This window comes from Pleurodeles waltl, chromosome 3_1, assembly GCF_031143425.1.
Source record: "Pleurodeles waltl isolate 20211129_DDA chromosome 3_1, aPleWal1.hap1.20221129, whole genome shotgun sequence".
In the NCBI taxonomy this organism is placed as follows: Eukaryota; Metazoa; Chordata; class Amphibia; order Caudata; family Salamandridae; genus Pleurodeles; species Pleurodeles waltl.
In genome coordinates this window covers 521,904,534-521,920,458 of record NC_090440.1, presented here as the reverse complement: position 1 = coordinate 521,920,458, position 15,925 = coordinate 521,904,534, and the positions used below count along the sequence as shown (strand labels likewise).

General features: G+C 53.8%; 1 long non-coding RNA gene across 1 annotated transcript in view; it reads left to right on the top strand.

Annotated features, from left to right (window-relative positions):
- LOC138284246 (uncharacterized) overlaps nt 1-15,925 on the top strand; it is a 47,291-nt gene that overhangs the window by 13,964 nt on the left and 17,402 nt on the right. Inside the window, exon 2 of the long non-coding RNA XR_011201369.1 lies at nt 301-432. This is a non-coding gene — a long non-coding RNA (uncharacterized lncRNA). The remainder of the gene's footprint in view (nt 1-300; nt 433-15,925) is intronic.

Genomic DNA, 15,925 nt, shown 5'->3' with positions numbered 1-15,925 from the left:
CCATAATTTGTGACAACTAGCAAGCCTCACAAATCACTAGGTAACAGAGGTGAACAGTCATGTTAATTATCAGACAATAATACAACTCATCTGCAGTGCAATCTGTACCAAAGCTCTATCACATCTCCCAACATCGAGTATGGAAACCAAGTCACAGAGTAGTAATTACAACAAAGGTATGCTGTGCAGCATCTGTCGATGTCATTGCAGGGAATCGCGTAGAGCCACTGTCATGCATCTCCTGAAGAGGTAATCTAACACACATTCCAACCTGAACTCTGTCTCTCACTCCCTCCACAGGTAACCCAGCCATTGCCACCATGAAGAGTATACCAGACACTGCCAGTTAATCTCAGGGTGAAGGCCCCATTGAGGACAGCACGCCTGGATGTCTGGACAACAACGAACAACCTGGCCCATCTGGGACACAAGGTCAGTCAACAATTCCCTGCCTCACCCTGCGCCACCCCCAACCTGTGTCCAAATGCCAGTTCAATCTATTGTGTGCCCCACAGTACAGGGACCTGAGTCGAACCTTGACATCCCAGACAATGAAGGTCCTGCTACCACTGAGAGTGGGCACACTGTGCCAGGGGCACAGACAGCTGGGGCTAGGGTGCGTGGGTGGGATGCTGTGGGCAAGAGGGTGGGGCCTTAAAAGGACACTGATCAGAAAACCATCTCTCAAGTCCTAGGAGCATACCAAAGTTCCCAGGACAGGATGGGCCAAGTTATCACCATGTTGGGGGAGAATCAAAGGCTGCAGAGGAAATACCACCAGGAAGTCATGCAGCAGAGGCAGGCACATAATCCCACCATGGCTTCTGTTGCAGGGGTGCTGAGGGGCATGAACACCACCCAGTGTGGTTCTGCAACACACCATCAGGCCCCTTCCACTAACAACCTAACATCTGGCCCATCTACATCTGTGGCAGCTAGTGGAATGGAGGCCTTGCCAGGGGAACCACTAGCCCCAGACACCCCTCCCTCAGTAGCTGAAGAACCCTCCGCAAAGTGGATGTCCACCCATACATCCGGCTGGAGCAGATGCCAAGCCCACTGCCAGGAAGGGCACCTCTCCTGATACGTCACCCTTGTGTGCCACTGAGACACCCTGTAGACTGTCCAGAGACATTTTTTTTTTTTTTTAAATATATTTATTGGTTTTATTTTCCAAAATATGATACAAATTGTACAATTTGCAACCGCAGGATGAACCAAAACAATGACTAATTATCTAAGTCATGTAACAATTACACACCCCCCCAATATGCACTTCACGGAACACTTCTAATCTTGCGGTATCATTTCTGGCTGCACCCTCCATGGGTTTATCCTTCCTTGTTCATTTTATATAGGCATTCGCTTGAGACCAGTGTGGACCTTGCTTTGCGTGCATGAGTTCCCTAAATGTCTGAGGGGGGCCTCAACTTAATTAGTGTGTGCGGGTGGCTCCCCTGGTTTTCTGCTCCCCATGCGTCGCTAAAACTGTGGTGACATAGATTTAGTGGGCGACTATTACTGGACAAATGGGGGAAGATGGTGTGCTTACTCTGTGGTGCCTAGGTGTGCTATGGATTTTGTTTCCAAGATGGGGGGTGCAGAGGAATTTATGCTATGGTTGTTGCAGATACGCGTGCCCGGTTCAAGGCGGCTTCTCATCGTTTTTGGCCTCCAGCTTTGTCACCATATCCTCCCATATAGAGCAACCTGTGTGTTGTCGCCCTTCGCGCACCATTCTTTTTAGTACCTGATATTCAGTGCGAGCCCAGCGTGTTATTAGAGAGTGCCAGGATTTCAGGTCAGGAGCCTTAGCGGCTTTCCAATGCATTGCTATTAACCTTTTGTACATTAAAAAGGCCAGGTCTATGAATTTGTGTAAATGTCTTTGTTTTTTTGGTCTCTTCCTAAGTCCCAGCAGACAGGACCCGGGGTCTGCTACTAGTGCAAGTCCCGTTAGCCCAGATACCTCCTCTACCACCTCTGCCCAGGCCGTTTGTATATTCGGGCAGTCCCATACCATATGATAAAAGGATGCCGACGTTGATCTACATCTAGGGCATATTGTTACTGCATCAGGGAACATGCGCTTTATTCTGGCTGGGGAAAGATATGTTTGATGCGTGTAATTAAATTGGGTATATCTAAATCTGGGATTCCTTGACACACCTCTGATGTGGGACAGGACCTTGGGCCAGTCATCCAGTGGTATCGGAGTGGGGAGTACTGCATTCCATCTACCCCATGCTTTCCCTGTTTGTGTATCCGGTGTCCTGTTGAGGGTTCTGTATAGATTGGATATTATTTTTGTTTGATCACTATATTGTAGAAGCTGGTGAAACACAGGGGAGATCTCTGGTTCCGAGGTGCCCATTCCCCATATTCTCCTGATTTCGTGACATACGGCATGATATGTCAGGAACTGCCCCGGATTTATCTCCGTAAGGGCCTGGATAGCCTCGAACGTCATTAATTTACCGTCTTCATAGCAATCCCCTACGGTCAGTATTCCTGCTTCATTCCACAGCTTTACGGCTTGCATCCTCGCTGCATTTCCCACCAATAGGAAGTTCAGCGGAACGTATGGAGAGTATGGGAGCTTGTCCGCTCTTTTTTGCACAAACCTGGCCCAGCACGTATGCGCAGCTGCAAGCAAAGGGTTGACCCGTGCCGCTCTGGGGGGCTTTGACGATAGCCAATTTAAAAGGGGGATCCCATTCCGCCGGGGCTCGAGGCTCATAGGTTCCGCTTGCTCTGGTCTGTGGATCCAATGTTGGACCCATTGAAGTTGTGCGGCTGCGTAGTATTTTTCAAAATTCGGAGTTCCTAGGCCACCGTTATCCAGCGGATGCTGCATTGTGGATAGCGCCACTCGTGCTCTGCCACCTCCCCAAATAAGCTGCAGTAATGCTGTGTTTAGATTGCTGAAGAAGCGTTTGGGAATGATTATCGGCAGGGCCGCAAAGTAATATAAAAGCCGAGGTAGAATCAACATATTAGCAATCGCCACCTTGCCGGGTGGCGAGAGAGGGAGCTTGTTCCAGAATTGTAGGGAGCCTTTTATAGAAGTTAGCGCCTTCCCCAAGTTCCCATCTCTTAGGTCTTCCGTGGCATGGTATATGTTTATCCCTAAGTATTTAAATGTTGTAGGGCACCACTTAAGGTGCCCTACCTCTGGAGGATCATGGTTGCTGGGAGCCCTTTTAACCAGGGGAAAGACACACGACTTCTCCCAGTTTACCACAAGGCCAGACAGGCCTCCGAATTCAGCCAATAAGGATATTACAGGTGGAATAGCTGCACAACCGTTCCTAATATATATCAAAGCATCATCAGCATATAGTGAGATCGTGTGATGTAATCCATTTCTAACAATTCCCCATTTGTGCTCCATGTGGCGAACTTTTGCCGCTAACGGTTCCATTGCTATGGCAAACAGTAGCGGGGATAATGGACAGCCCTGCCGTGTCCCCCTGGAGATCGGGAAACTATCCAAGATCACCCCACCTGACCTCACCCTCGCGCTCGGATTAGAGTACAATGTCCGAACCCAGCGGATGTAATTAGGGCCTATTCCCATGCGGGCCATCGTGGCCAACAGGAAGTCCCATTCGAGCGTATCAAAGGCCTTTTCTATGTCCAATGAGAGCACCATTTCCTCCTGTGCGTTCTTGGGGGTATCTCCTATTATACTCAGCAACCTACGAATATTTAGGAAGGTGTTACGCTTGGGGATGAAGCCGCTTTGATCTGGATGTATCAATAAGTGCATGAGGGGGGCTAACCTGTTGGCCAGTATTTTGCCTAATATTTTGCAGTCTGTGTTTAACAGCGATAGTGGTCTATAAGATTTCACATCCGTGTGGTCACGACCCTGTTTAGGGAGTACCACTATCATAGCTTCCCTTTGGGATGTGGGTAAGCTTTCTTTAGTCCACGCCTCCTGAAACACTCCCAGCAGGTGGGATTTCAGACTGGGTAAATAAGCTTTGTAATACTCCGAGGGGAGGCCATCCGTGCCGGGCGCTTTGTTCCTGGGCAGCTGTGCAAGGGCTAATTCTATTTCTGCTGCTGTTATAGGGGTTTCAATTCCATCTCTATCTGATTGTGGTAGTTGGGGTAGGAAGGAGTCCGTCAGAAAGGCCTCTAGTTGTGTAGCTGTGCACGAAGTACGTTTAGTGTATAAGTTAGAGTAGTAATTCCTAAACTTCTCATTAATTTCTGCTTGTGTAGTAGCCATCTCTTGCGCGCCCACCCGGATGGCCCCTATTGGAGCTTGCTGTCTATCCTCGCGGAGTAGCCACGCTAGCATTCTGCTTGATCTATCACCTTCCGTTTGCAACCTGGTTAAGTAATATTTATAGTCGTGGCAACGGAGCCTGCTATCTGCCTCGTTGTATTTTAAGCGCTTTTCTTTAAGGACAGTGCTGGCAATTTCCCCCCGTGCCACCGCTTTCTCCGCAACTCTCAGCTCCTTCTCAAGTTTGCTAATTTCCGTCTGTAAGGAGCGTCTCGCTCCCCACGTGGTGGACATACATACTCCGCGGGCCACTACCTTGTGGGCGTCCCATTCTATCGCCCGGGTTGTTGCAGACATAGCGTTTATTTCCCAATAATGGCCTATAGATTTCCCCAGTGTTGCAGCAAATGCTTGATCTTGTAAAGCCTCCGCCTGGAATCTCCAAGTGGGAATTGCCTGACGTGCCCTGCCCCAGTTCAGAGTTACCCGCAGAGGCGCATGGTCTGAAACTGTCTTTGCCAAATATTCGGACTCAGTGGTTAGCGCCCCTATTTCGCGGGTGCCCCATACTATGTCAATTCTAGTGTGGGTGTTGTGTGGAACCGAATAAAATGAATATTCTTTTTGCTCTGGGTGGCCTAACCGCCATACATCGAATAGGCCCATAACGTTTGCCCATTCTTGTAGGGGGCTTGTATGCTTCCTGTTGGTTGATGCGCTCTGGTGGGCGCTATTTCTGTCTAGTGCTGCTACTGGGGTGCTGTTAAAGTCACCTCCCCAAATGGCTAGAGGCATGGGGTGGGACAGCAACGTTGGGGTGAGAGTGGTAAGAAAGCCTGTAATGTTACTGTTGGGGGCATATACCCCAACCACAGCCAGCTGTATGCCATCTAATTTGCCCTCAATTACTACGTACCTCCCTCCCTGGTCTATCTTGTGTGCTGACATGAGGAATGGAACTCCCGCTGCTATCCAAATCAGCACCCCTCTCGCAAAGGTCGAATACGTTGTGCCTATCAGCTGGCCCCCTCATTTCACGCACAGGTCTCGTAGATCCCCCTCTAGTATATGTGTCTCTTGCAAAATAGCGATATGCACTCCTTGTCTCTTAAGTCGAGCATACACTCTAGCCCGTTTGCTCGGCATCCCAAGGCCCCTGACATTCCATGTTAATATGATATATTGGTTCCCCATGTTACTTCTAGAAGACATCTTGTAGGGTGCAGAGGGTATGTTGCTGTATTGTGGGCCTGGTTTTAATATTGGCCCACCTGGTCTCTGCCTTTCTACTGCTAATATTTAGATATAGCGGGTGCAGGTCCATCTTTTGTGCATTAAGTAATTCCGATCGCTGCATTTCTACTAAACTACTAATCCCCTCCCCCCTGATTAAACCCCATATTCTATTCACAACTACGGTGAAACTACAAAACTTAAAAATGTGTAACATAACTTTTATTCAGTTGGATTCGCACATTGGGATTCTCATAACTTACAGATGTGGCTCTTATAAGGGGCTCACAACATGCCGCAGACTGAGTCTGCCAATATCTTCAGGCGCCCCCCCTTGGCATATTTCCGTTCCCTCTGGCCCCACCCACCCGCCACATGCCACCTGTTTGTACCCCAAATCACTTAGCTTAGTATTTATATCAAAGATGTATATTGTCGGAAGCGCTTTATCCCCACATCTCGGCAGTGTCATGAAGTCTCTATAATTTTCCCAGATGCTGCCGCCATCTCTGGTGTTCACTCTGGACCTAAGCAGGTGGATTATAGTTCATCGGCAGATCTTGGGGTGACCTTCGGCCCACCTAGTTCTCTTGTTGCCGTGGATACGGAGCTGGCTGTGTCTGAATCCGGCTCCATCCCCACAAGCCCGCCGGGAGTTATACTGCTGCTTTGCATGTGCAGCAGCGTCTCTTTAAGCACTTTCGCTCTTTCCTCTGCTGCTTGCCAGTCATTGGGCTGGCCTCTGGTGCGCCGTTTGAATCGCTTCCCTGCAGTGGGTCTCCGCCATTTCTCGTCCTCCTCTGCGTCTTCCCGGGGGTGTGCAAGGCCCTTGGCATGAAGCCATGTCCAGGCATCCTCGGTGCTGGTGAATATATGAGTACGGTCCTCCATCACTACCCTTAGCTTGGCTGGGAAGAGCAGGGCATATTTTATGTTCTGTTCTCGTAGGCGTTGCTTGATTTTAACAAAAGAATTGCGCTGATTCTGCACCTCTTGCGTGAAGTCTGGATAGGCATTGATGTTCGAGTCTTCATACTTGAACGGGCCCTTATTGCGGAATTTTTGCAATATTGCGTCTCGGTCTCTGTAATTCAGGAACCTGGCAATCAGTGGTCTAGGGGGCTGGCCGGGGGCTGGAGGCCTGCCCGGGACTCTATAGGCCCTTTCAATCGAGAAAAACTTGGATGGAGCCCCATTCAACACTTCCTTGATTAGCCACTGCTCTAGGGAAATTTCTGTTTCCGGTTGACGCATACTTTCCGGGAAACCCAAAAATCTCACGTTATTTCGGCGCGCCCTGCTCTCCATTTCCTCGGATCTTCTCCAGAGTATCTTCAGCTCTTCATCCATGCGCTGAATTTGTTTTTGGTTCCCTTCCGCTATTGGAGTTAGTTCCGCTATTTCAGCTTCAGTTGTTTTTACTTTCTCAGCTAGGCTACGGTGATCCACTCGTAGAAGATTCAGGTCCTGCGCCACTGCATCAATTCTGCCCTCCAGGGACGACTTAGTGTCCAGTATTGCCTGCAATACTTTCTCGAATTGAGTAGAGTGCGCTAGAAGTGTGCTTTCCAAGGATTGTAGGGATGGGCCAGGTTGTTGATCTGTGGGCGTTGTCGCTTGGGTGGTTCGATCTGGGTTCTTGGTTGACTTGGCTCTACCGGCCATTTTGGCTGCTATGAGATTGCCTCCCGAACTGCAGGGACTTCGCACTGGTGGGCTTGTAGTTAGGCAGCAAAGCAAAGGAACATCTAGGGGGTGATTCTGACCTCGGCGGTAAAATGCCCTTACCGCAGGTCATAAAACCGCCATAACACCGCCGCGGCCGCGGTCAACCGCCACGGTCATTCTGACCCACAACGGCCAAACCTCCAAAAATCCGTCCTCCACTGCAGCCCGCCACATCGGCGGGCAGCGATAAACTGGAGATGACCAAACCTCCACCGTCACGCCAACAGAAATACGCCCATGCCATTACGACCCACGAATCCACACGGCGGTCATTCAAACGCGGTATTCCATTGGCGCTACACACCGCCGCGGTCAGAATACACACACATCACCAAAACACAGCCACATTGGACAATTTGAAATACACACACCTGATACACATACACACACCACTCCCACACAATCAACCAACTATAAAACACACACCCACATCACCCACAAACCCCTGCGACCATAATTACTGAGAGAAGGAGAGAGAGACACAGCAGACAATCCATAGCAAGACACACTGAGGCACACTACACCATCACACACACCACATAGTAGCACAAAGGACCACACACCAACATACTCATCATCACATACACCACCCCACACCTCACCCACACCACCCCATGGCACCCCAAAGGCACCCACGCTTTTCGGACCAAGAACTCCGGGTCATGGTGGAGGAAATCCTAAGAGTGGAACCCCAGCTCTTCGGCTCGCAGGTGCAGCACACCAGTATAGCCAGGAAGGCGGAGCTATGGCAGCGGATCGTGGACAGGGTCAACGCGGTGGGACAGCATCCCAGGAATAGGGAGGACATCCGCAAAAGATGGAACGACCTACGGGGGAAGGTCCGATCGATGGTCTCCAGGCACAACATCGCGGTCCAGAAGACTGGCGGCGGACCCCCACCCACCCCTCCCGAATTTACATCGTGGGAGCAAGAGGTCTTGAACATCCTGCATCCTCAGGGCCTCGCTGGAGTAGCCGGAGGAATGGACTCTGGTAAGTCCAATCTCAACTACTATATCCCCCCCACCCCACCAGCATGCCAACCCACACCCCCACCCTCACCCCCAACCCCCCAGCACATATCCTACATGACAATGTCTCACCAGCACAACCCACCCATCCCAACACCAACTCCTGCATGATAACACAATTCATGGGCACCCATCACCTATGCATGACCACTGCACTAACCCCTCCCCCCCACTAAATACCCTCACAACACCTCCCTCAAGGGAATGCCTGCACTGGGGAACAAGGGCACCCATAACACGCACGCTATTGCACACACAGAAACAATAACCAAACTCTCTTACCCCATGCAGGACCCGAACGACAACACACCAGCCAGGAGGGTCCAGAACTGTCCATCCCTTCACCGGAACAGGCCCACACTGAGGATAGCAGCTCTGTCGACAGTGAACCTGATGACCAGCCCGGACCATCGGGGACCTCTGGGCAGTCGGTTCCCCTCAGGCAGCTACAGGCCACACCAGACCCGACCCCCTCTGCCGACACCAGCACAGCTCCCACCCAGCGGGCCCATGCCTCTGTCTCTAGGACAGCTCAATCAGCGGTGTGTCCGCCACTACAGGGCACCCAGGCTAACCCAACACCCCAACAACAACAGGGACCTGGGGGCAGTGGGAGCGGGCACACCGGCCAGGGGACAGAGGCCGGGGGAAACCGGGCAGCTCGGAGGGCTGCTGTGCGACAGGGGGGGGAGGAGAGGCCCAGGGAACCCACTCTCCAAGAGGCCCTCACCACCATCATGGCAGCCTACCACCACTCCCAAGAAACGATGGCGACGGTACTGGCCAGGTTCACTGAGGTCCAGGCACAGCAGGAGGAACGCTACATGGGGTTCAGGGAGGAGCTGAGAATCATCGGGACCGCAATGGGGACCATCGTCCTGGCCCTCCACAGGATAGAGGACGCGTTGCGGGACCATGGTGCACCACACAGGGCCCCTGTCACTAGGCCGGACCAGGAACAGCCTACCACCTCCGCCGGCGCTAGTGGACAGGAGGTCCCAACACCTCGACAGCCCCCCAGAACCCCACCTCCTGCTGAAGAACAACCACCCCGTAAGAGGAGCCTGAGACCAAAGAAAAAGACAGAGTAGGATGTCAACACCCCCGCCAGCAGGACATACCCCCTGAACTCTTCCCACTGTCCCACATTGCCAGCCTGTCCAACCATGAACTGCCTATGCTCCATCCTTCCCCAGGCAAAAGAACAATGCACCTGTGAGACTGAGAACTGGACTCTGCCATGGATATTCCTCCACCCCCACCCATCACCCTTAGAATCACATGTACCGATATCTAGCACTGTAAATAAATCACATTTTGCACAATAATCTGTTTTGAGTCATGCTGTCTTATTAACAAATGTATTACATATCACTGTTCAATTTCTGTTCTGTCAATTAGTCATGACAACATACCAATGTCAATACGCTGTATTTCATGGGCGAACCAAGCAGAAGTCAGGTACTGAGTCAGACAGCACTGAGAAGGGAAGGGAAAGGCAAAAATTACTGAAAAACATCTGTGGGGAACTACAGAAAGTACAGATGCAGGAGGCTAGAAGCAATTGGGAAATGGCATGGGTGATTCTTACCTGGGTGTCACTGGAAATACTGTTGTATCACTCTATCCCTATTGTCTGTGTCGTCCTCTGAGTCTTCCTCCTCTTCACTCTCCACAGGCTCCACGGCTTCTACAACACCACCATCTGGACCATCCTCCTGCAGGAAAGGCACCTGGCGTCGCAAAGCCAGGTTGTGAAGCATACAGCAGGCCACGATGATATGGCACACCTTCTTTGGTGAGTACATTAGGGATCCACCAGTCATATGCAGGCACCTAAACCTGGCCTTCAGGATTCCAAAGGTTCGCTCAATCACCCTCCTAGTACGCCCATGGGCCTCATTGTAGCGTTCCTCTGCCCTTGTCCGGGGATTCCTTACTGGGGTCAGTAGCCACGGCAGGTTGGGGTAACCAGAGTCACCTATTAGCCACACACGTTGTCTCTGTAGCTGCTCCATCACATAGGGGATGCTGCTATTTCGCATCACATACGCGTCATGCACTGACCCAGGGAACTTGGCATTTACATGGGAGATGTACTGGTCAGCCAAACAGACCACCTGGACATTCATCGAATGATAATTTTTTCTGTTTCGGAACACCTGCTCATCGTCTTTTGGGGGTACCAAAGCCACATGGGTCCCATCAATGGCACCAATGATGTTGGGGATGTGTCCAAGGGCATAGAAATCACCCTTCACTGTAGGCAAGTCACCCTCCTCGGGGAAAATGATGTAGCTCCGCATGAGTTTCATCAGGGCAGACAACACTCTGCTCAAAATCTTAGAAAACATAGGCTGAGACATTCCAGATGACATGGCCACTGTGGTCTGGAATGACCCACTGGCCAAAAAATGGAGGACTGACAAAACCTGCACCAGAGGGGGAATCCCTGTGGGTTGGCGGATGGGGGACATCAGGGCTGGCTCCAGCTGGGCACACAGTTCATGGATAGTGGCACGGTCAAGTCTGTATCGAAGTATTATATGGCGTTCTTCCATTGTCGACAGGTCCACCAGCGGTCGGTACACGCGAGGATTCCTCCTTCTCATCGCAAGTCCCAGCGGACGGTGCCTAGGAAGGACAACATGGAGCACAGAGTCAGCCAAAACACAGGTACGTACAGACAGCTTGCACAGTTAAAGAATGGCAATGGGTTGAAGGCGTGTATGTGTGGCAATGCAAGGCCTAGGCCTGTGTGTCGCAGTCAAAATTAAGCCATGTGGGCCCTTGAAATGGCGGCTGCCTGACCTGTGAAGTGGGACAATGGGATGTGAGGTCAATGCGCTGGCGGGGCACACCGTGGCGGTAGGCGGTCGCAGACCGCGGCGCAAAGCCGCATTGGTTAACATTGAAGCCTATGGGTTTCAGCAGCCAATAACGAAGTGCGCCGGCGGTCGCGGTACGCACCGCCGCGGTACGCACCGCCGCGGACGTGACCGCCATTTTCTATCTGCTTAATCACTCGAGACCTGATCATCCACAGGAGAGGACCTATACTGCAAGTGCTGCTGTGACCTCGGTCTGGAAGATACAATGGCTGCTGCGCCTGGGGAAAGGGCCCCTGCCTTCACGTCTGAAGAGTTGGACAAGCTCGTGGATGGGGTCCTCCCCCAGTATGCGCTACTCTACGGTCCTCCAGACCAACAAGTGAGTACACCGGGTGCTAATGGAATGGGCTATGCCTGTGTGGATTGGGGTGGATGTAAGTTGGTGGGGTGGGGGGCGAATGAGGAGTGCAACGCCCGACAGATGAGAGCATGTGCCATATGGCAAAGTGGGTGGGGGGGGGGCAATTACATCTAACATGCAGGTCATTGATGAGTTCCTCCTTTCCGCCCTGTACATGTCTAATAGGTCAGCGCCCATCAGAAGATCGACATTTGGCGTGCCATCGCCAAGGAAGTCCGGACCTTGGGGGTCCACAACAGACGGGGCACCCACTGCCGCAAGAGGTGGGAGGACATCCGCCGCGGAACAAGGAAGACCGCAGAAACACTGCTGGGGATGGCCTCCCAACCTAGGAGGGGTGCCAGTCGCACCATGACCCCCCTGATGTCCCGGATCCTGGCAGTGGCCTACCCTGAATTGGATGGGCGCTTTAAGACATCACAGCAGACACAAGGGGGTGAGTATCAGCACATTCTCCTATCTTTCTGCGCAGTGGAGGCGTCTGGGTGGGGGAGGAGGGCTGTGGGTGACATTAGGCCAGGGCGCTTTCTGTAGTGTAGTCCTCTCCCTTAGACATGGCCCTGTGCCCCCGGCCCCCACCTCGGTAGGGTGACAAGTACAGCCATTGAAGGTCCAGCATCTCCCATGTGCGCGTTTGACGTCTCTTGGCCTGTTGTCTTAGTCAGTAGTACTGAGTAGTGTACCCCGAATGCGCGGCTTAGTGCATTAGGCACCTGTGTCTGTCCTCTCCGCCAACGGTGTTGACATTGCATGCACTCAACCTGGTCTTCTTTTTTCTCCCCCCACCCTTTCTCTTCATCTTCTTGTGCATGTGTGCATTAGCATCATCAGGCGGAGGAGATATGGCATCGGAGCACGAGGGAGCTGCAGGACACAAGGCCACGGTGGGCCCAGGAACAGACACAAGGGCACCAGTGATCCGGAGGGCGAGGGGAGCACCACGACGGGGACCGCTGGTGAGAGCAGCGAAAGCGACACGTCCTCGGATGGGAGCTCCCTAGGGGTGGCGGCAACATCCGTGCCCCCCGCCTCTACAGGTACAGCCGCCACCCAGCGCACCAGCCCCACCCTCCCAGCAGCCCCTCAGTCTTCGCTCCGTGCCGGTTCGCCCAGGAAGGCGCGCGTCTCCTTCGCCCCAGGCACCTCAGCCCCTGCCCCTGTTGCCCCTGCTGCCCTCAGTGCGGAGCTCATTGACCTGGTAAGGACGCTCATTGTTGGGCAGACGACCCTTTTGAATGCCATCCAGGGTGTGCAAAGGGAGGTGCAACAGAGCAATGCGTACCTGGAGGGCATTCATTCGGGTCAGGCTGCCCATCAACGAGCGTTCACTGCTCTGGCCTCAGCACTGACGGCAGCCATTGTCCCTGTTTCCAGCCTCCCTCTTCTGACTGCCTCCAGCCTGTCTCTGTCTCCTGTTCCTCAGCCTATCCCATCCACACCATCAGACCAGCCTGCACACACCTCAACACCCAAGAGCAGCTCATCCAAACACAAGCACCACAGATCCCGCAAACACTCACCCGAGCAACACCCAGATGCAGACATGCCAACAGCCACTGCCACCCCTGTGTCCCCCTCCTCCTCGTCTCCCTCCTCCCTCCCTGTGACGTCTACACTCACACCTGCATGCACCCCAACATCAGCCAGTGCTTCCATCACCACCTCACCCTCCAGTACAGTCCACACTCGTGTAGTCACCACCCCCACTGCCATGTACACGTCCCCTGTGTCCTCTCCCACTGTGTCTGTCACCCCCTCTTCCAAGACACACAAACGCAGGCAGCCACCCACCCAACAGCCATCCACCTCACGACAGCCTACAGCACCAGCACCTTCACCCAATGACAGCACACCTGACTCTCCTACAACCACCTCCTCTACCTCCACTTCCATCTCCACTTCTCCTACCCTTTACCTTGGCCCTAAAAAACTTTTCCTGGCTAACCTTAACCTCTTTCCCCCTGATGACCTCCCCCATCCATCTTCAAAGAGTCCCAAGAGCACCGCAGCCACCACCAGCCCAGCTTCGGTGTCACTGTTGTGCCTGGGTTCTGGAGCCCACCCTTTGCCAGCAGTGACACATCGAGCTGCAGCAAGGACACGTCCAGCCCCCCCCCCGGCAAGAGGACCCGCAAAACCAAGGACCGCCGTGCGAGGACCGACAGGGCTGCCCCCAAGGAGCAATGTGCGGCCACTTCACCACCCACACCATCTGGGGGAGGCAAGGGCCCGAGAGCCCCATCAAAGGAGCGGAAGGGCAGCAGGAGCGCGGAGAAGGTGGACCCCACATGCCACATCCCAGCTGGGAAGGAGGACACTAAGGAGGCCAGGAGTCCGTCCCCGAAGGGTCCAGAAACGTCACGGTCCGAGGGCGACTGAGCAGGGAGTCGAGGCCAGGTCTGGCTCCCTTGACCTGCTGGATGAGCACCGCTGAACAGGGCCCGCGGGGCAGGAGAGCACCGCTGAACAGGGCCCGCGGTGGAGAAGAGCACCGCTGAACAGGGCCCGCGGTGGAGAAGAGCACCGCTGAACAGGGCCCGCGGTGCAGAAGAGCACCGCTGAACAGGGCCCCGCCGTGGAGAAGAGCACCGCTGAACAGGGCCCGCCGTGGAGAAGAGCACCGCTGAACAGGGCCCGCGGTGCAGAAGAGCACCGCTGAACAGGGCCCCGCCGTGGAGATAGGCACCGCTGAACAGGGCCCGCGGTGGAGAAGAGCACCTCTGAACAGGGCCCGCGGTGCAGAAGAGCACCGCTGAACAGGGCCCGCCGTGGAGAAGAGCACCGCTGAACAGGGCCCGCCGTGGAGAAGAGCACCGCTGAACAGGGCCCCGCCGTCTCAAGCACCGCTCCGCTGGGCCCTTCCTCTCAAGCACCGCTCCGCTGGGCCCTTCTTCTCAAGCACCGCTCCGCTGGGCCCTTCTTCTCAAGCACCGCTCCGCTGGGCCCTTCTTCTCAAGCACCGCTCCGCTGGGCCCCGCCGTCTCAAGCACCGCTCCGCTGGGCCCTTCTTCTCAAGCACCGCTCCGCTGGGCCCTTCTTCTCAAGCACCGCTCCGCTGGGCCCTTCTTCTCAAGCACCGCTCCGCTGGGCACCGCCGTCGCAAGCACCGTTTATGGTTCACTGTGCCCACCATGCCTCCTCCTTGACCAGTGGAGACTGTCATCCACCTGATGGACTGTGGCTTTGCACTCCCCAGGATGGCCCAGTGGGCAGCCCACCCACTGTAGAGACATTGAGAGACTGTGGCTTTGCACTCCCCAGGATGGCCCAGTGGGCAGCCCACCCACTGTAGAGACATTGAGAGACTGTGGCTTTGCACTCCCCAGGATGGCCCAGTGGGCAGCCCACCCACTGTAGAGACATTGAGAGACTGTGGCTTTGCACTCCCCAGGATGGTCCAGTGGGCAATCCACCCACTGCAGAGACTTGAGAGACTGTGGCTTTGCACTCCCCAGGATGGTCCAGTGGGCATGGTGGCTCCTCGTGGATCTGGCGTCGTGGACTCATGTGGCTGTGGTGCCCCCCCCTTCCCTTCCCCCTGAGGTGCCTGTAGTTTTTACATCTGATGCCCCTGCAGTGTTCTCTCCAAAGGACTCAGGTCTCCTGTGTGGGCTGGCTTTGCCCTTGTTTCTCAAGACTTTGGCCCACGGACATGGTGGAATCGTAGGTTGTGCAGGACTTGGTACTTCAGTTATACACTGATGTGTGTGTCATTAGTTTTGTTGTGGATATCTTTCATGGTTGTACGCTAATTTTCTGGAGCTTTTTGGTACATAAATATTTATTCCAAATATGATTATGTCCTAGCATTTTTCAGGGGTGTTTGGGTGGTGTCACTGTGACTTGGTGCGCTGCATTGGTGAGTACATAGTTGGGGGGGGGGGGGTCGCATATGTGTGTGGCCGTAACCTTTCGTCCTCCCCCTCCCGTGTGTCGTAGGTGCAGTACTCACCGTTGTCGTCTGCGCCGGACTTCGTACTCGTGGTAGATGAGAAGGTAGACGAGAGCAGGTAGGATGTTTAATTCGGGTTCCATGCTGTCCTCCTTCCTCCTGGAGTGCGTAGTGGTGAGCGTTTTCCCGTCCGTAGTCTGTTTCCGCCGTGTTTTTATCGGCGGTGCTCCCGCCCCGGAAAAGGTGGCGGATTGGTGAGTTGGAATAGTGTGGGCGGTACATTGTCTGCCGCCTGTCTGTTGGCGGTGACCGCCGCGCTGTTTGTTTGTACCGCCGTGGCGGTCGGAGTGTTAAGGTGGCTGTCTGTGTTGGCGGTTCCCGCCAGGGTCAGAATCCCATATTTTTTACCGCCAGCCTGTTGGCGGGTTGGCCGCCGCTTTAACACCGACCGCCAGGGTTAGAATCACCCCCCTAGTACTAATTTGGCTTATTATGACCTGAGTGTTTAGTGACTAACACTGCAGTCATTGATGAATTCTTTGATCCACC